The sequence below is a fragment of the Neomonachus schauinslandi genome, chromosome 8 (genome assembly GCF_002201575.2).
Source record: "Neomonachus schauinslandi chromosome 8, ASM220157v2, whole genome shotgun sequence".
Lineage (NCBI taxonomy): Eukaryota > Metazoa > Chordata > Mammalia > Carnivora > Phocidae > Neomonachus > Neomonachus schauinslandi.
This window is the reverse complement of record NC_058410.1, coordinates 127,739,736-127,745,735: the sequence shown is the minus strand read 5'-3', so window position 1 is coordinate 127,745,735 and position 6,000 is coordinate 127,739,736.

Genomic DNA, 6,000 nt, shown 5'->3' with positions numbered 1-6,000 from the left:
TGGTCTTTTACACCTGTCTGCAACCCCTCTGGTTCACACCTTAGCCTTGACGTGGACTTAGGATTTCCAGTCCCTGCTGATATGCTTCCTTTTGTACCACTGTGGTCTCAAGAGCCACATTCTAAATTATTTTATATTTTAAATTATTAAGCCACTCTTATCGTACTCGCAGTTTTTAAATGACTATTATAGATAATAATGGCCATTACTATTCCCTGCTGGTGAGAGCTGCAATACAGCAGTCTTCATTAAAGATAAATGAGTACATACACGTGATGGCCTGAATATATGTGATTTTCTGATTAGCAGAAGAAAAATAAAAATATCCTTGTCCCACTTAAATGCTTATGAAAGAGTTGTGGAGTTTTCTTCTGTTTGTTTGTTGTCATTGATATTTGTTTTTTTAAGCCATGATTTAATACAAGAAAATGTTCTTTGCCATTCAAAAGAAAAAGATCATTCCTAGGGGGGCAAAGAAGGCTTTGGTGAGGTAATTGCTTAAGACGGCATGCTAATTTTGGTTTTTGAACCCACTACATTTGGGACTATATTTTACACACACACACACACACACACACACACACACACACCAGGCTCGAGGATACATTGACCAAGCCCTAAATTAAAGGGAAAAGAAAAATAAAAGCACTGAATTCTTCACCTTTTCAAAAGGGGATTTAAAAGCTGTGAGTTGGGGCACTTGAGTGGCTCAGTCGTTAAGCATCTGCCTTCGGCTCAGGTCATGATCCCAGGCTCCTGGAATCGAGCCCCGCATCGGGCTCCCTGCTTGGCCGGGAAGCCTGCTTCTCCCTCTCCCACTCCCCATGCTAGTATTCCCTCTCTTGCTGTGTCTCTCTCTGTCAAATAAATAAATAAAATCTTTTAAAAAAAATTTTAATATATAAATAAATAAAAAATAAATAAAAGCTGTGACTTTGTTCCACACCTTGACAATTACATAAAGTTTGAAAGTTCTCTTGTTAAAGACCAAAACAGCAACTGGAAGAATGAGAGAGTAGCTACTTTTTGAATTGTGTGGAAAATAGAAGAGAGAAATTAAACATTAAAATAAAAGTATAAATCATGATGACAAGGGTAGACCAGGCATAATAGTCAAATAAAAGTAAAGGGTCTAAATTCTCCCTTCCCAAGGCAAAGACCATCAGAAATCATTAAAAATGACAATCTAATACTTTATTCCTTACAAGAAACATTTAAAAGTGAAATATCACAAGAAAATATCACACATAAGGCCTTAGAGAACAGATCCTTTTTCCCTCTACACACCACCCCCCAAAAACCCAGGGTTAAAATATAGACATCAGTATTATTTGTAGTAATGACTACATTCCCTGACAACACATTTTGTTTGTAAACCTTTCCTTGGCTCCTACCATAGTATCTGGAGTGTCACCAGAATTCAGTAAATATTTGTTGAGTGCATAAGTTAGTAAATAAATAACTGTTTTGTTAATGAGAAAAACATTAAGAGTAAATTTATATTGATAAAGTTCACAAACAATAGGAAATCTATAAGAGTATTAAACTTTTATGCTTTGATTAGTTTCAGAATATCTTAGTAAATAATAGAATTGCAGTCTTGGGTTATTCATCTTCATAATCCTGAGACATTCTATACAGTCGGGTGGATATATGATGTGCTCAAGTTATAGCAAGAAATTGTGTGGCTAAACCTAATGATGGATGTGTGAGAGTGACAGGAGAATGCCACCCAAAAGGATCTTGCCACGTACAGTCCCAGTCCGCAATCTTCTTTCTTGATCCTTTATATACCAGCCTCACTGCCCAGCTAATGTGCCCCATGAATACAAACCCAGGTTCTCCTAGATTTCAATCTCAGTTTAGACACATTGTTTTGCATTATTAATAAGTGTCATTAATAGCCTTCCTTGCTTTACCAACACCTGAATCCCCTACTTTTTTATGCGCATAACACCCATGATCATTGCTCCATTTTTCTGAACCCACCTCACGAGCTAGTTTGTGAAGGACCATTGTTCCCTGCTAAGGAGTTCATAAGCCAAGCTAGCTTGAATAGGGAAGCAGAGAATTCTTTTAAGTAACATCCATCCCCCTCAAAGTACTCCACTAAAATTAAAGTGGAGTGTGGGTAAGCAAAATGGGTGAAGGGGGATCAAAAGGTACAAACCTCCAATTATAAAACAAATAAGCCATGCAAATGTAATGTACAGCATGGGGACTGTAGTGAATAATACTGTATTTCACATTTGAAAGTCGCTAAGAAAGTAGATCTTAAAAATTCTCATCACAAGAAAAAAATATTATAACTATGTATGGTGCTAGATGTTAACTAGACTTCTTATGGTGATCCTTTTGCCATGTACACAAATATTGATTCATTAGGTTGTATACCTGAAATTAATGTTAATGTCAATTATGCCTCAGTAAAAGAATTAAATAAATAAAATAAAATAGTGCCCTAACTTCATTTTTATCTGTAGAATCATCCCCTTTCTACTCAATCTGGCTCCAGCCACCACTTTAATCTTCCTAAAGGGTTTTCTAATGGTATTACTTTCCTATCCTAAAAGCTTCAGTCACTCGAAATGGATCTCCAATCTACCTTTTTCAAGAAATGAGAAGTCATCTTTCAAGGTCCAACTCAAAACGCACTTCCTCCAAGAGGCCTGCTTTTATTACCTATGAGAAAACTCATCCCTGCCTACTTGGAACCCCCATACATTCTGTATTACTCATATGGTACTTATAAAAATTAATTAATTTAATTTAATTAAAGGAAAGTAATTGGCAACCATGGGAACAAGAATAGTGAGAGATTGATGATGAAGAAACCAGTCGGAAAAATGCTGTAGTGGTCCAGGCAAAAAATAAGAGGGTCTGGATGGACCCAGAATCCTAGGATCCTTGGACCTAGACTAGGAACAAATTGGAGAGGTTGGATTTGAAACAACACTTGTGGTTTGATCCCACATGGTAAATGATAAGGTATGGAGTTAAGGATGACTCCCAAGTTGCTACCTTGGAAGAGTCGGTGGATGATGACACCATAATAGATAGAAGGAATAGCTTTTCAAAGAAAGTACAGCTTTAAGACCCAATAAAATGGCTTCATACTAATTTTGATGGACCCATATGGCATTCAGGATAAGAAATCTAGTAGGTAATTGACAGGGATTTGGTTTAAATAATGTGTCTAACCTGGTCACACTTTGGACTATTTTGATCTTGTTTTGGGTTTTTTTTTGGGGGGGGGGGGAGTACTGTTTTGACTGAGTACCAGCTGTAGGCAAAAAGTGATGGTTGGAGCAATAAGAAATGACTAGATTTTTGTGGCTCATTAGATCAGGAAGGAGGAGTAAGTAACTCTTTTGTCTCACAGAACAGCTGTTACCCTTAGTGCCTGTTTAAGGTTCTCAATGGAAATAGATTAGGACACTATCCTATTGGCATAAATGTGATATTAAAAAGTAAGCCATGCTATAAAGAAATGAATATCATGTTCCAAATTTTAAAAACATTCTTTAGTCATAAGTTACATAAACCAAAATAACAATGTTAACAACATAAAAGTAAATTCAGCTGAATCAGGTTATTAATGACCCAAACTAGCATCTTCCCACTTTTAAATCTCACAAGATTCCCATTATATATAAGCAACATTTTCCTCACACCAAGAGTCTTTTAGGAGCCCTCTATCACATCCATCTGGCACCAGGGTAGCAACGTTATGGATCATCGAGACAGGTTGGCTAGAGAGGTAGATCACTTTTGTCAAGGAAGAAAATTTAAAGAGTCAAAGGATCATAACTCTTATCCTTTACAGTAAAAATGGCACTGTTGATGATTTAAGAACTTTGGATGGTGCTATTCAGCCAAGATAATTATAAAGAATACCCCATTGTGGAATATTATTCCATAGGTCTGTAAATTTTCTGTCACTTTCCCTACTTCAGCTCATCTTACACATCAAAAAACTTACACTGTCCATAAAAATGGAAGATATGCCACATAACAGTTATATCAAAAAAGACCTTTTATGGGAAATCACTTCATAAAGTGCTGTTCGAACATGAGGGATTAGCAGTTATTTTAGCCTATCACAGCACTAGTGCCCAGGACTCCAAGATTTAGAGGCAAACTCTTATACTCTTTTGCTAAGCTCTTGCAAATAACATGCTGAATTGTAAAACAGATAGAAAACAATAGCCTAGAATTATGATCTCAAGTCACTGGATTTAATATTTACTTCAAATTTGAACAGCGATAAAGCCAACTTTGAAATCAGCAGTTCTTTTCTACATATTGTCAACTCCTTTCAAATGTCATCTTTGACCTTGAAGTACAGATTCAATCCCTTCTTTTGGACTTCCAAATTATCTTCTCTTTCACCTCTGAGTTTCAGAGCTACCTGAAACAGAGTTTTTGTTTCTGGAGACACAATGCTGGCTGTGAAGGTACATAAAACAGGTAACCCAATCGTGAGGATGAATTAAGCATAGACACTGTCTATTTTAATTTACTTCGTTTACGTCTCGATTTTGTTTTGAAGGTGTTTTCTCAATCCTTTCAAACTTTTTTCTTTGTGATCAATGTAATTCAAGGGGAAAGTGCAGTTTGAACACTTAATTTGTGTTCTTTAAAAAATAACTATGCTTCATTTGCTTGTCTAGGGTGGTGGTTATTGTTAATGTTTCAAACAAAGAACTTCTCACCCTTACTTCAGGGTGTCTTCCAAAGCATGACCCTACCCAGATGCACAGGTGTTTCTAGGAAGAGGAAACAAAGTCTTTCTCCATCAAAAATGAATCACTTGACTTATTACCTGTCCCTTTTGTTTCAACATAATATTTTCAGGGGCTCAAGACTAGATTGTTCTACAATTATATGTGAGAGCTCTGGAGTATTTGGAGTTTGTAAGTTGTTGAGCAGAAATGAAGAATGGGTCTCTCCGTTCACTTTTAAAAATTAATCCCCACAGTAAGATAGAAAAGAATCAACTTGATACAGCTCTTTAATCCTATTCTCCACCTTTTGTTAATTTCCAGTGCTTTGGGACCTAAACAATTGAATAATGAACAAGCTGATTGATCATTAGCAAATGAATAAATTCTTTCCCAAATAGTTTAGACTATGGGTTATGTCTGGTGGGTATTTTCTGTAATGATCTAAGGAAATTATGTGGCCACTGAAAAGGTAAATTATTTGGTAACACATAAACAGGTAGAATATAATCCTGAGTGTTTTGGGGGGGGACACCAAGTGGTTGAATTGCAATATGTCCATTTAGGAAAACTGAAACTATATTTCCTAAGATTCCCTTCACTGCTGAGTTCTGGGCTGGGAGTAGAGCAGAAGAGACCATTTGTACAAGACTTAAAGTAGGAATGTGGAGCAGGGGTCCATGTCCTTTGCATGCTGTGACAGTCTGTAGGGACATCAGCTGCTGTGGCAGAGCAGACATCTTACTGTGGCTCAGCTGGTTAGCTGGGGAAGCAACCAGATGCAGTGTCTTACCTCCTTACCTCCCTCCTTCCTGCTCTTCTCCCCCAGCCTATCCCACAGCTGGGGCAGACACATATTTAACTCCATAAAGAATGGTCCCAGCTTTTCCTGCAAGTCACCTCCATCATCAGAGATGGAGACTGAAGGTAGTAAGAGAGGTTAAGTGGGTTCCAGTTGGTCCTTGTGGAACTGCCTCCAATCTTAGGAGTTTGGATTTATCCATGCTCCTCCAACTTCCTACCCATCATTTCTTCCCGCCTGCCCTCCCTGCAGGTTTCAGGTTTCAGGCTCCAACACCAGACATGGAAGCCACAGCCTCCCCTCAGCTGCTTAACCAGCTCCCATGCCCCAGCAATACACTTCTCTGAGCCAACCCTGAATGCCACACACTGCAATTGTCTTCTTCATGACTTTTCTTCATTGTTGATTTGGCTCTTTCCCCTACCGTCTGCCTCTCAAAAGCATACCTCATCTCATAGGCACAGTGCAAGCCCC